Source organism: Adiantum capillus-veneris, chromosome 12, assembly GCF_014529385.1.
Source record: "Adiantum capillus-veneris isolate H3 chromosome 12, ASM1452938v2, whole genome shotgun sequence".
NCBI classification, from domain to species: domain Eukaryota; kingdom Viridiplantae; phylum Streptophyta; class Polypodiopsida; order Polypodiales; family Pteridaceae; genus Adiantum; species Adiantum capillus-veneris.
In genome coordinates, this window is record NC_140942.1 from 95,108,805 (window position 1) to 95,124,383 (window position 15,579).

The following is a 15,579-nucleotide window of genomic DNA, read 5'->3' on the forward strand; positions in this document are numbered from 1 at the left end:
ACACTTGGCTTTTATAAACATAAAAAAGTCCATCTCTACAAAAAGATATAGTAATTTTATGATTTTTTTGGCAAAACAGCTTGAAATTTTACTAAAATTTATGTCTTAGAACTTACCAAAATTCTCTCCATACAGATTGTATTTTGATATGTAGAAAAATCCAGTGTTTTCTTTCCGTCATAACCAAGCTATGGTAGAAGCAAGGTGTAAAAAATTTCTTTCTAACTTGACAAATAAATTGCCAAAACTTGGTAGAAAAACAGGACACTTAAGTGTCCAATTACAGAACTAGTGTTAATTTGTTGACATGAACATTCACTTTGATATTTAGTTTGTTGCTAATTATCTTGGACAACATCTTGCACGTCCTTCTCTTAAGCACTGGTTTGCAACAAAGCTTGTATTGAAATACTTAAAAGGCACTACATATTTTGGTTTGGTCTATCGACTATAATTGACATCGAATTCTATGTAATCTTTCTCTCTTTTGGGTTAAACAAATTCAGAATGGGCAAGCTCACATTTATCTATGCAATCTACTAGTGGCAATTGCTTCTTTATAAATGGTTTTCTTGTTTCCTAGACCAGCAAGAAAGAAACGATGTGTTGCAGTTTCTACGACTGAGTCTGTATATGTTGCGGCATCACTTGAAACTTGTGCACTGATTTGGCTTCAATAAATGATGGTTGATATTGGTCATTCTCCTCTTTCTAGCACACCCTTGCAGTGTGATAACTAGAGTTCTATTAGTCTTGCAAAAGACTATGTTCAACATAATAAGTCAAACAACATTCATGTGAATTATCATTATGTCCGATATGAAGTACGCAAAGGCATCATAATGGTTGAACACTGTCTAAGCAACCAGATGATTGAAAATTTTTTTACCAAAGGCCTCAACAAGTCAAGCTCATCCTCTTGTGATCGAAGCTTGGAATTGCTTTGGCCTCACTCTTTCTAGATTAGTTTCTCTACTATTATGATAACTTTGAACATTTGGTGAAGAAATCCGAAATCATTGGAAACAAAGATGGTATCATCCACATAAAGAGCAAGAATAACAAAATTGTCACCTTGGTGCTTTATATATAAGTGGGGTCTGAAGAGCAAGAGATGAATCCTTTGGAGCTGAGAAAAAGATCAAATTTTGTATACCAAGCCCGTGAAGCTTGTTTGAGACCCTATAGTGCAGGCTTACGAATTTGAGCAACAAGGTCTTCTTTACCTGAAATAAAAAAACCCTTCTAGTTGTTCCATAAAAATTTTCTCTTCCAAATCACCATTCAAAAAGCAGTTCGCACATCCATTTGATGAGCTTCTAAATCAAATTGAACAGCAAATGCCAAAAAAACTCAATTACTTGTAATGCAAACAACTGGTAAAAAGGTCTCTTCATAATCAACACCAACAACTTGGGAGTAATTTTTCATAGCTAAACGTGCCTTGAACTTGTCAAAACATCCATCTCCTTTTACTTTTGTCTACTATACACCCACTTACTTTCTTATCCTAAAAAACTAGAAGGACAAAATGGTCCACCTTTGGCTAGAAAAACTTCTCATGTTCAGTCACAACCTGTGTCTATTTCTCCCCAAGCTTGTAGAAAATGTTGTCTATAGATAACATTACAATTTTTTATAAAATCCCATCATTTCAACCAAAATCCACACTAACGAGCAGCATTTTTAATAAGGAGGCTCCAAAGAAAACTCAATAATCTTCATTCCCAACTTGTCATGGAGCAGTGCAATAAGGAGTGGAAACCCCTAGCATTTTGCAATTGTCAACTAGGATAGGAAGCCAAGGATGATGCATCTTCATGATATGCTACATCCATGTTTTATTGCCCACATGCAACTTGTGAAAACACCACCACATGCTTGATATTAACATTTCAATCTCTTATTATTGTTGGCATCATCATGAGAAAATATCAAGTCCGAATGAGAATTCACATGATTGACTGCCCTGTATAGGCCTTCCCTGATACGATTGAATATCACATTTACTAGAATGCATGTCACCAATGGCGGACCTACACTCCTCATAGAATCATGCTCTATGTCATTTTCACCCGCCATCATGGATGACTGAATCCTTGTTTTCTAAGGAGACAAGCCTGGCTTTCTAGATGACTTCTTGGCACACCAAAAAATCACTCTTTCTCATCCTCTTATTTTGAGAATTATAGTGCTTGGATTGATGGTGCCTGTTTGGCTAAGATTCCCTTGAGACAACACCAACACACGATCAAGGTACTTGCTACATTGCAATTCGCCTATTAATTCTTGAAAGTGGTTGTTGCAGAGGTGGCCTCCTCACATCATTCCCAAAAGAATGGTTGTGGCTTGCCCTTCCACTACAACACTACATGAAGGTATTGATGCGTATATATCGACGGCCATGCTTTTCCACGTGTATATCGACGTAATTAGCGTGCGTCGCTATACGCATCGTCGCAGTGTGCGTTGATATACGCGTGGAAAGGCTTTATTTTCCACGCGTATATCGACGCGTATATCCATGTGTATAGCGACGCAAAAAACTTTGGGGGAAAAAAGCGAAAGCTGCGCGCAGGGGCCATTTTCGCTTGCTCAGATCTTGGCCGAAACCTGCTGCGCAGGTATTATGTCCATCTCCGCCCCCCCCAACCCCTCCCCCTCTCTCTCTCTACATCGTCTGTGTGTGTGTGCGTAGAGAGAGAGAGAGAGAGAGAGAGAGAGAGAGAGAGAGAGAGAGAGAGAGAGAGAGAGAGAGAGAGCGGTGTGTGTGTGTGTGTGTGTAGGAAAGAGAGAGAGAGAGGTGTGTGTGTGTGTGTGTGTGTGTGTGTAGGAAATAGAGAGAGAGAGAGAGCGAGAGAGAGAGAGAGAGAGAGAGAGAGAGAGAGAGAGAGAGAGAGAGAGAGAGGAGAGAGAGAGAGAGAGAGAGAGAGAGAGAGAGAGAGAGAGAGAAATGTGTGTGTGTGTGTGTGTGTGTGTGGGAAAGAGAGAGAGAGAGAGAGAGAGAGAGAGAGAGAGAGAGAGAGAGAGAGAGAGAGAGAGAGAGAGAGAGAGAATTAATGTATGCTTAGGAAATTAAAATTAAAGAAAAAAAATTAAAGAGAGAAATGAAATGAAATGTTATATTAACGTCTTCGAAAGGCCAAAGTGACCTATGAGACATGAGACAAGAAAGTTACAATGTGATGGATCTGATACAAAGTCACAGTAAGAAGATGACAAAATAAAATATTATGGAATCCTAAACTGTTGGGTGTGGACTAAACGGCTAAACTAGCTAGCTGGGATAGGTAGATCATAGGAGATCCAGCATCTGTCTCACTGGCGGATCTCATCAATCTCCTCCATGGTCAGTATTCTGACCGGGCGTTGTGCATGTCGAGCCAAAGTGACCTAGCTAGATCCTCTGATGCAGCCTCTGTCGATGTTGTGTAGTCCTCCGCAGTTGTGGGCCTCTAGATCTCCCTAGCTCAGTCGCTCGTTCGATCAGTAGAGAGAGAGAGAGAGAGAGAGAGAGAGAGAGAGAGAGAGAGAGAGAGAGAGAGAGAGAGAGAGAGAGAGAGAGAGAGAGAGAGAGAGAGAGAGAGAGAGAGAGAGATAGAGAAGTGGAGAGCGAGACAGAGAGAGAGATAGGAAAATAGGAAAATAGAGAGAGAAAGAGAGATAGCGAGAGCGAGATCGAGAGAGAGGGAGAAAGAGAGATAGCAAGAGTGAGATCAAGAGAGAAAGAACGAGAGATAGGGTACGTAGATAGAGGAGAAACTATGGAACTAAAAGAGGCAAAGGGGTTTTGCCTGCTACATGCATTGCCATGTACACCTGGGAGTGCACGTATGTGTCTACCCATATAGGATTTGACCAATAAAGACGAGATTTTGACTCGGTGGTCTTGATCTCCGTACACCTCTGGACCGAGGTGTACGGAGATTGGGCAAGACTAGAGAATGCGAGGTAGTTTACATTGTGAGGAGTATATATATATATATTAAAACAACATTCATAATCGTTGTAAATGGCAACGTCATCAACTAACATGGAGGAAAAGATTGCATGCTCGTGCACGCTTTGCAAGTATCAAATCCTGCGCAAGCGTAGGATATTTAATGAGCATGTGCACAAGTACGGAGAGTTTGCTAGAGAAACCGTACAGAATCTGCGATACGACTCCTACGGAACGGGCATTGATTTCTGCGACATAGCACCTACATCTGAGAGAGAGAGAGAGAGAAAAAAGATTATGCGTGAAGGTGCGACCAATATAGAGCCACGGATGGAAGCAAAAAGGGGCTTATAGACAGAAGACGACGGCATGGAGGAGATGTTGGATGCCTTCTTCCAGACAAGCGAGGTGAACGCAAACGAAGCAGCACCAAAAGCCGTGGGCCTATCTTCTGAAGACATGTTGAGGAAGTTGGCACGTGAACCAATCTATGAAGGCGCCAAAATATCTGTGCTTCGTACTTGTCTGGCGTTTTTGAATCTTCAGTCAATGTACGAGTGGTCAGATGCAAGCGTCACTGCTTTGTTTAGGTACGTAATTTACAAAAGAGATTTTCCGATTGCAACGGTGATGTGCTCGGAGAGATTTTTAATTTAATGTGGCTTAAACAGATTATTGCGGGAGCAACTTCTCCCGGCTCGCAATGAAATGCCCCCCTCCAGGCCAGACGCAAATCAACTTCTGACCTTAGTTGTCTTGGACTACAACAAGATTGATGCATGTCCAAATGATTGCATTCTTTTTCGCAATGAATTCGCAGATTGTCTATCGTGTCCTAAGTGCGGAGCAATGCGCTACAAACAAGATGCAGTTGGCGAGACAGTGCCAGCTAAAGTGTTGCGGAATTTCCCTATTATTCCTAGGATAAAAAGCATGTTTCATTGTGGTTTCATTGCAAACTTGATGCGGTGGCATTCTACGAATAGATCCACTGACGCAACATTTAGGGTGCCCGCTGATTCAAAGGCTTGGAGGCACATTGAAGATACCTGACCACATTTTAAGAGTGAACCACGCAATTTACGTTCGGGCATGGCAATGGATGGAGTCAATCCATTTGGCTTGGGAAGCTCGTCATGGAGCACTTGGCCTGTGTGCCTTATCAATTACAACCTCCTGCCGCGGCTTGCCATCAAGAAGGGTCATTTGATATTAAGCTTGATTGTACCTGGTAAGTTCAAGGCAAAAAACATGGATGTTTATCTAGCTCCACTAGTTGACGAGCTCCAAGAGTTATGGCATGGGATCGACATAGCAGATGCGGTTGAACCAGTAGGACAACACCATGCAAGGATCCATGGACTTCTTATGTGGACTATACATGATTGGCCAGGATACGGAGAAGCTTCTAGTAATGGTTATTGATTTACAAAATTCTCGCTATTCGCAAGCCCTTTGCCTTGGCCTGATTCATGCTTTCATATATGCAGGGCTAACAACTTCGGGATACAATGCATGTCCAATTTGCGGGAAATCTTTGGATGTGCGCTATTCTGCCTCTCTTCGAAAGACAATATATCAAGGCCACCACCGTTATCTTCAGATGGCCATCACTTGCACGAAGGTCAGCTTGGTCGCGTCAAATGTCGTCCTATGCATGTACAAGAGTGGCGTCACCGATGGGAGAAACATGAGGGGAAACCTGTTCCAGGAATGAAACATTTGTCCATTCTCCATACGTTGCCGTACTGGGGTGATCTACTAATTAACCATTTGCTGGATCCAATGCATATATTCAAGAATGTGGGAGAGCTCCTCTGGAAGACAATCATGGGAATGAAAGACAATCGAGCTTCACGAGATGATTTGCAGTCAGTTGGAAAGATGCCAAAGCTATGGCCTTTCACCAATGCAGCTGGCCAAACAAAACTTCCAAGAGAGCCATGGGTATTGCTAAAAAACGAAGAACGACAAGTGGAAAGCGTGATTTCAGAGTTCAGGACGCCAACAGGATATATGCGATGTCTCAAGACAGCATTCACCCGTGACGATCAACTGTCAGGATTGAAATCGCACGACTGGCATAAGTTCTTGTAATTCATTCTTCCAATTGCGATCAAGGGGTGTTTAACAGAGTAAGTGCGGACCTGCATATACAAGATTTCAAAGCTAGTGCGGTGGATCTCTTCCAAGGAGATACGGGAGGAATCTATTGCAATCGCAAGGGCTAACTCCATTGAGGCAGTTTGCATGATTGAGAAGTATCTACCCACAAGCTGCCTAACTATCCAAATGCACTTGCTCGTCCATGTAGTAGATGAAGTTACAGTGGCGGGTACAGTCCATAGTCGTTGGATGCTCTTTCTAGAGCAGTTCATGAAAACACTTAAGGGTTTTGTTCGCCAAAAAGCGCGTCCAGAGGGGAGCATGGCAGAAGGATAGCTGGTGCAAGAGTCTCTTGTATTGACGACCGAATTTCTATCCGTTTCTGACCCAGAAATGCCTCGACTGTGGAGCGATGAGGAGGATGCAAGACTGGTGGGAGAGGAGCCCCAAGGGCAAGGGGTGCCAAAGAAAATGAACTTGGCCATGCGAGAAAAGATCATGAAGTTTTGTATACTAAATTCAACGTCGATGCAAAAATGGCTTGAAAGGTACGAAGAAGAGAAAGAGAGAGGCAATAGGGAGCGGACAGGATTTCAGGTGAAGTTGAATGACTAGAGGCTTACCCTTGCCAGACTATCTCGCTCCTCTACCTGAATTCCCTACAATGGCGTGGTTGGACAAGATAGTGAGAGCAGCTCGACAGATCGGAGAACCCATATCTCTAGAAGAGGAAGAGCTGACTATTGGATGTGACTGGAAGTATCATACATACATGGCATTGTGGTCGCATGGAAAGCATTTCAGAACACAACAAATTGACAGCAGAAGAAACAGAGAGATCAGGATGGGGACAAAGTCAATTACATAGTGGAGACCATCCTGAGAGAGTACCAGCCTGCTCCGGGTTCTTCCGTTGTTCCGAGGAGGTGGATCAAGGGTGTTGCATGGGACACTGTGAAACATCGACGAGATGCAGCTCGGAAGGCTTTCAGGATCGGCTCGCCGAAGCCTTCGGGCATCCCACACAAGACGTGGCTGCAGATCAGGGAGGATGAGCGGACAGCGGACACGCGGTTCAGACAGCCGCGTCAAGCCGCGCAGGTACGACAGATGACCAGGGGGACATCTCATCTTGGCAGCGGAGGCTTCGACACCTTTCGGTATGAGTTTGTGAGTTTCTAATCCAATCTTAACTATGGCGTTTTTTAAAATGCGATGAATCATGTATTCTTATTATTTTGATTTTTGTATAAACGCAGAATCTTGGGATGCATCGAGCTCCGACATGCCAGGAGGAGTCAGATGGATATCGTAGAGGTATCTATGAAGTATTGAATGATCTTGAAGCGTCAGGAGAGCCTGTAGACTGGGAGGCCTTACAGTCTCGCTGATCGCTTGAGGTGAGACGTTAATATGTGTGAGTTGATTTAATTAAGTAAGTATATGTGAAGTAATATCAATACTAATTTTGTGAGTTGTTGTATGTGCAGGTTGCGACGCCTAGTCATTAGTGGACCAGATTTTATATATATGCTTTGTGAGACACAAACACGCTTCTGTGTCTCCTTTTTGTACAGTCAGTTATTGTTCAGACAGTTATTGTTTCCCTTATGGTTATGATTATTGTCATTGTCATTGTATAGACATGGTTATTTCTCCTATTCTTGTATAGACATAGTTATGGTTCAGGTTTTGTTAATGGTTATGTTTAACTTTCTGGTTATGCTTATGGTTATTGTTAATTTTGTTTATGGTTATGGTTATCTGCATTATGGTTATGCTTTTAAGTTATGGTTATGGTTCGTTATGGTTATGCTTTTAAGTTATGGTTATCCTTTTAAGTTATGGTTATGGCTCGTTATGGTTATGATTTTCAGTTGGTACTGTACTTGTCTTTCATTGGCCTTAAATCTCATGTGAGATCCTACATGGATAGCATGTAGGAGGCGTATACATGATATGGTTTTTTTTTTAAATTTTATGTAAAAACAAAGGGAACTCTACCGAAATTTCTGCGCGCGGGAGCATGGTTGATTTTGGTGCTTCTAGCTTTCTTGGGCAGAGGGCAGGAAGTCTGGCTGTGGCTGTGTCCATCTTTTAACTGGGCACATGCCAGGCTACCTGCCCTCTGCCCAAGATTTTTTTTGTTTTGTTATGGTCATCGCTATCTGCGTCGCTTCTTGCGTTTATATCTGCATCTAATTCTGCATCTATATCTGCGTCGCAAATAGCGAGAGGTTCACAGGGACGTGGATATTGACGCACATAGCGACGCAGTGCGTGGATATCTGCGTCAATGACACCTTTTTTTGTTGTAGTGTGCCCTGATTGACTCCATACCTTCTCTCAACAATATATACATGCACTGCATCATCGACAATCGGCTTCCCCTTTAGCATGCTCATCATAGACATTAGAGGGAGGTTCTCATGAGACAGGAAGCATTTTTTACCTCATCTTCTTTCACTACGACTCAAACCAAGTGGAATTGTGAACATCTATAGCATCCAAACACTAAAATTCCCTGAATCAAGCCTATTCACATGGCCACCATGGGCTTGGAATGTTGGTTGACTCTTTTTCTGTTCAATCTCTTTAAAAAAAATTCCAATTCTATTTTATGGTACCCTTCTGTATATAAGAATGTAAGAAAATATAAAATTTAATCATCCCTTTTGTTACACTCATGTGATAGTCACATAATTATTAAATGACCCCCCCCCCCCCCCCCCCCCCCCCCCCCCCCCCTCCCCCAACCCCCCAAAGGAACCAGGCCTTTCCTCGAATGTCTCTTCCTCCTCAGAACTTGAATAAAAGCTGAATGAGTACCAAAACCCCCTAGTATTTCTCTTCTTAACTTTAAGATCACTAGGCACAATTTTAGAGTCCACTTGCATCTCCTCAAGCATATTCGAAAGAGCTATTGTGGGCACAATTACTATAAGTGCTATACCTGTAGATGGAGACATCGAGTAATCTCTACAATAAGCACTCACCCCTTGCCTTCCTTTGGCTTTCCACTTTGTCATAGATGGCACAAGTGGAAGACCATTGCAGGAATTGCGTGGATACCCTACTCCGGCTCATGTATCCGTGAATGTCAGTATCATCATCTAGTCATCCATTCCATAACCCATCTATACTAACAAACCTATTCCTCATTGTACTGCTTTTCATCTCATGATATCTCGTTATCTCACAGAACTTGCACAATTTTGATAGACATCAAAATTAGTTAAGTTTGGCAAACAAGCATACAACATTCTTAGCAGGAATACACTACTTGACCTCCTAATTAATGAAAAGCAATAACAGATTCACAAATTAAGCTCACTCTCAAAGACACATCATCGATAAAAACAAAGCTCTAAACCACCTAAAGTTATTATGAACAAATCATGAAAATTGATCAAAATGTAAAGTTGAACAAAGAGCTTCCAATCCGAGTTCCCTATTATCTATGAATACCACTTTGACAAAAGGTGTTTTACCCTCATACTTCAAATAGACACTAAAATTAGAAATTTTAAAAGAATGGCAAAGGCATGCAGCTCATAAGCACAACAAAAAAGTAACACTTACCATCAGAAGCATGCTTGGGCTTTGCATCTCGAGATTCAATAGCTTCGGGAGAACCAATAGAGGGATCTGCAAAAACGCCAGTCTTTGTGTAAGACCCAATAGATAGTCTTAATCCTTTACCCTTTTTTCTCATTAAAGCATAGCATATGCACCCAAACCACATTCTAAATGGTTTTTGTAGCAAGAAACTGAAAGAGAAAGAAGTTCCAACACCAACTAACAAATTTAATGATCTTGTACAACACACTAAATCTGGAGCAACAAGCTATAGAGGAAAGGTCCATAAAAGAAGACAAACGAGTGATAGTGAGTCTTTGATAGAGAAATGTTCGGGGTCTAGTTCCATCTCCAATACATGTGAGAGTGAATTAGAAGAGAAGAGCAAAAGACAAAAGAAAGGGTCGTGGACCAAGAGATAGAAGAGATGCCCAAACAATTCACCGAAATTGCAAAAACTTGACCTTCACTTCAAAAGACAAAGTTTTGGTGCTCCAAATGCAAGTCAAAGTACCATATGTCTAATGAGTACTCCCTATGCACATATTGTAAGGCCTTTGGTCATGTATAGAACAATTGCTGAATCAAAATTTTCCATTTCAAGAAAGGTAAGGATTTGTTAATGATCGCAATCGCCAAGCCAAAAGTACCCATGGCTGATGGAGCCAGTAGGTCTAAATAAAATGAAGTGAGCACGAGCATTGGAGTGGGCCAGGGATGTTACGCGAATGTATCTAAAAGGGGTAGGGGTAGAGGAGACTTCTCCAAGAGGAGCATAAACTATTACGTTTGTGGAAAGTATGGCCACTTTATAGCTCAATGTCCTGACTCATGGAAGCGAGAGGTAGCCGAATAGAAACCACCAGAGTCAATACCGATGAGGGTAGTTACTCAAAGTAAGGGGGTTGTCATTGAAGAAATTCTAGAAGAAGAGAATGAACAAACTACTGAGCACAAGAAATGGGAACAACAAATAGTGGTTTGGAAGGGTAAGGGCAAGGAAAAGGTAGATGATGAATGGCGGGAGCAAATAACATTAGTAGCTAAGATTATTGAGGATCTATCCAAGAAGCTTCCAAAATAACCAAAATTATAAATTGCACCATTCATAAGAAACTTGCCAAGTCAATGTCTAGTTTTGAATAGTCAAGTAGAGAGTTTGGTAAATAAAGCACAGCAAGTCAAGATAGACTTGGTCGAGTCTACAAATATTGGCTTGGGGAGGGATCGAGTGGATTCATCACAGAGCCACTCAAGAGCCAGATGCAAAACAATGAAATGGAACTGTGAAGACACTCAAGAGGAGAATTCTTTTGGTTCAGATAGAAGCTGCTTTAGCAATGAGCATGATAAAATTTATGTGAAGGCTTGTGAACGGATCCAGAAGTTAACAGTGAAACTAGACAATATTAGACACACATTACGTAAGGAGGCCAAACTTCAACAGACAAAAGAGAAAAGACAAAGGAGAGTCCAGAACAATGGATTTGGCAACTATTTAAGACAATAAAGTTCCTATGATCCACATAGATCATAAGCTCAAAAAACAATGGGAACCATTGTATGGTGTCATTCTAGATGGAGAAGCTAGAGTGAACATTCTTGGTGAACATTTGAAGCAACCCATGAAGGAGAAGACAATGTCTAGTTTTGAATAGTCAAGTAGAGAGTTTGGTAAATAAAGCACAGCAAGTCAAGATAGACTTGGTCGAGTCTACAAATATTGGCTTGGGGAGGGATCGAGTGGATTCATCACAGAGCCACTCAAGAGCCAGATGCAAAACAATGAAATGGAACTGTGAAGACACTCAAGAGGAGAATTCTTTTGGTTCAGATAGAAGCTGCTTTAGCAATGAGCACGATAAAATTTATGTGAAGGCTTGTGAACGGATCCAGAAGTTAACAGTGAAACTAGACAATATTAGACACACATTACGTAAGGAGGCCAAACTTCAATAGACAAAAGAGAAAAGACAAAGGAGAGTCCAGAACAATGGATATGGCAACTATTTAAGACAATAAAGTTCCTATGATCCACATAGATCATAAGCTCAAAAAACAATGGGAACCATTGTATGGTGTCATTCTAGATGGAGAAGCTAGAGTGAACATTCTTGGTGAACATTTGAAGCAAAAATTGGGAATACCCGAGATGAGACCAGCACTCTTCATAGTGAGAATGGTCGATCATCGCATAGTCTAGGCCATTGTAATTATTGAGAAATGCAGATAAGAGTGGGAAAACAAAAGTTCAAATCCAGCTTTCTGGTGCTAGACATTCAAGAAGCCTATGGCATGTTGGTGGGAAGACCATGGCATAGGACTACTAGAGCCGTACATGACTATGCAAAACAAACCTTAGCTATCCAAGGCTCTAGTAGATGAACTAATTTAAAGACAAGCAACACCAAAACATGGAGAAAAGCTCTGAGACCAAAGGAACTATGTAAGAAGTCTGAAATCAAGAAGATTGAGAGGATGCTTGCCTCCATGAACATTGTTTCCTTAACAAAAGCTGATCTCAAAGCAGTACCAATGGACAAGAAATAAGTTGAATGACAGAAACCTCAATGTACAAAAAACATTTACTGAGCTAGATTCTAAAGAAAGGTTAGTTCAGATTAATGTTCGATTACCAAATTGATGGTCACTTCAAATTGATGGTGGATTACCAAAATAGTCTACATAAAAAAAACTAACTTCAAACCAGAGAAAGAACGGAGTTAGCAAACGGTTCATCAAATCTGGATTAATAAACTCCAGTAGTACTCCTGCCAAATGTTAACCAGGAGTCAACAATCGTTTTCATGACTATGATGATGGTATTTGGATAGATAAGAGGAAAATTCGTTGGCCAAGAGAAAGGGAGGTTGGCCAAACTGGTTACTTCCAGCCAATCAAGAAGTGGAAGAATAGAATCTCGATTCAAAGGAAAATCCTAGAATGATCAAAATCAATAAGCATCTAAAACTAGAGATTAAAGAGAAGGCCAAGGCACTGTTCCAGAAATACAAAGATGTATTTTCATGGGAACATACAAATCTAAAAGGAGTAGATCCAAAAGTGTGACAGCATCAGATACCACTTAAGACTAATTCCAGACCAATACAACTACAGAGGTACAAAATAGATCCTAATTACACAAAGAAGTTCAAGGAGGAAATCATTTTTTTTAAAAAGTTGGGTTCATCACAGAGGTGGAAAGCAGCGACTGGTTATTTCCCACAATGGTGGTTCCAAAAAAGAACGGTAATGGCCATGCTAAAATCAGCACAATAAAACAATAAAAAATGATTCTCACTAAAGTTGTTCAAAAGAAACCACATCAATGGGATGCCAAACTTCAGACAGTGTTATGGGCATACCTCACTATTTACAAGGTCACTATTAGAATGACGCCATTTAAGTTGGTTTATGGAATAGAAGTAGTAGTGACAATGGAATTTTTCATTCCAAGCTTACAATTGGCAGTTGAGGCATGGGATAAATTCAAATCCAAATCTGAAACAATGACTGCATGAATTACTACAACTGGATGAGATAAGACAGAGGGATTAATTGGAACAAGAAGTGGTGCAACAAAGAAGGAAGAATTGGCATGACAATAGAATCAAGGTCAGAGATCGAGCTCTAGGGAGGTGATTTAGTAATGTTGTACCAGTCCTAACTTGGACCAAAAAAGACAAATTTGAAAATATCTTGGTTAGGACCCTATGAGGTAGATTGGGTATTCTCTACTGGGACAGTAAGAATCAAAGATTTGTCAAGTTTACTATTGCTTGGATTCTACAATAAGACCAAGATCAAGTTCTATTATTCTAGAGAAGAAGAGGTTCTAGTTCAAACAATAGAAGAACCAGAAGAGGAACTACTCGACTTATTCTACATTAGGCCTGTTATGCAACCAATAGAAGAAGACCACTAAAAATCTCATTCTTCTAGCTAGGGTTAGAAATTCTAGCACCAATACAAATTCCAGTTGTCTGACCAGTTCACCTCTGATCACATACAACTACACCATCAATATCGCTGATCAATCATAAGTTGGAAATGCAGCAAATCCCAAAAAAATTCTTGCCAGTAACGATAGATGAGATAAGCGAATGCATGTTTGACATGCCACAAATAGAGTGCAAAGATCAAGGGTGGGTGGCAAGTGGATCATTCATGATGAGGATACCTAAAACTATGTGATACATTAGCTCATCAGCATTTTACTTGCAACCTCTGGTTCCATTTTCTTCTCAACCTGAAGAGCACGCTTTGAGTTCACCGATTTCTTCATCTCTACATCCACGTTTGACAACAACTCTTCTTGAGATGCCTCGTTACTCTTTCAATGGTTCATTCATGACAACTACCACAAGTAAGTCATCTTCACCCAAAACCTCTTTGTTTGAGTCCTACATGGGAAGAAAATTGAATTCACAAAGCATGCAAGAAACTCTCAACAAGATGACAACAAAAATAGAGAGCCTTAACACTAGTTCTATTAAAAATCAGCCACTTTTCTAGCTTTTTGAGACTGTGTAGAAAATTTCCCAACACTACGTTAGTTATCTAAATAAAAAATGGTTTCAAGGAATTATGACCAACACTCAATATGAGTTGATAAAAAATAGGACAAAGCTAAATGAAGGTCTAAAGATGTCTTTCAATTGCCATCTTCTACAACTAATTTGTGTAGATGGAGAACTCTTTTTTATTTTCTTTTGAAAGTAAATCAAATCATTGTTAAGTAGGCTCATACGTCTTTGAAAATTCCCTTTAATAGGTATGTGATAGATTTACCAAGCTTTTTTAACCCTTATACAAAGACTACCAACATTTTTTACTTCTCCAAGTTAAGTAGTGGAGTGCATTTTTATGTCAAATTCGCTAATTTTAGATTTTTTTTTAAAATTAAGCTTTTTATGTAAATTTTGTATTTAGAAACCGTTTTCATATCTTGAACCCATAATTAAGAAGTTTCATGAAATTTTGATGTCATATATAAAAGTTATGTTTCATTTACTAGAATCCTGAGGTGAGCCATTTTTGTGGCCTCAGCCACTTTTGTGGCTCATTCTAGTGTCAAGGCATCTCTTGCAGAGACTTTGGGAGTGGTTCAACACAATAAAATGGCTAAGTACGTGTTTCAAGATAACGAGCAAGCTTTGCTCATGTTATGGGGTCTAAAAGTCATTGTGGAGGCTGTGGCACTTCCATTTGATGATAGATTACATAGCAGGTATTGGCCTCATACCAAGAAGACAAGGGTATTGTTGGAGTCAATGGAAGGAAGATGGATCTGACAGCTTGAGAGTTGAAACATGTTTTTAGGCTCCCAAATGCTTAGAAAACCACATCATCAATGGCCAATGAAGTCATCTAGTTTTTGAAAGAAGCCAACCAACCCAAGAAGAAACACAAAAATGGTGCTCAATGCATTCCAACAGCAGTAGTGGAACGCACTACCATTTATTGATTTATTGATGAGACCATCAATTTAAAGAATAACCCAACTTATTTATTAGAGAGTTTTTTTGGCTATTGGCCAAGGTTCAAAACTCAAAAGCCAACATCAACATCACAGAGTTTTTATACAATAGTGTCATACAACAGACTGCCAAAGTTAGATCCAGAAATCTATTCAAGGCTTGGTATGTCTAGCAATTTTTATATTGGGAAGATTTTCTACCTATACCTATGGTCGTTCAAACAATCTGGACAAAGTCTATATTTCCCAAGCAACCAAGATTAATGTGGAATCATCTGATGAGGATAGGGCTAATAGGACTAGTGAAAAGTCAAAACAGGGTACAACAAAGTTATTTGATGAAAAAGGAAAAGAAAAAGATCTAGTTGGGAAAAAAAATCTCTTACTGACACAATGATCGGATTTGTAGCAGCTGAGAATCCAAGGACAGTTGAATTGATGAGAGGATTCAAGGCCAGAAGTCAAAAACTAGCTG

At 40.3% G+C, this 15,579-nt stretch overlaps 1 pseudogene; it reads right to left on the reverse strand.

The window, feature by feature from the left end:
* Positions 1 to 1,887: 1,887 nt before the first annotated feature.
* On the reverse strand, positions 1,888 to 13,910 carry LOC147446165 (uncharacterized; annotated as a pseudogene).
* Positions 13,911 to 15,579: the final 1,669 nt, after the last annotated feature.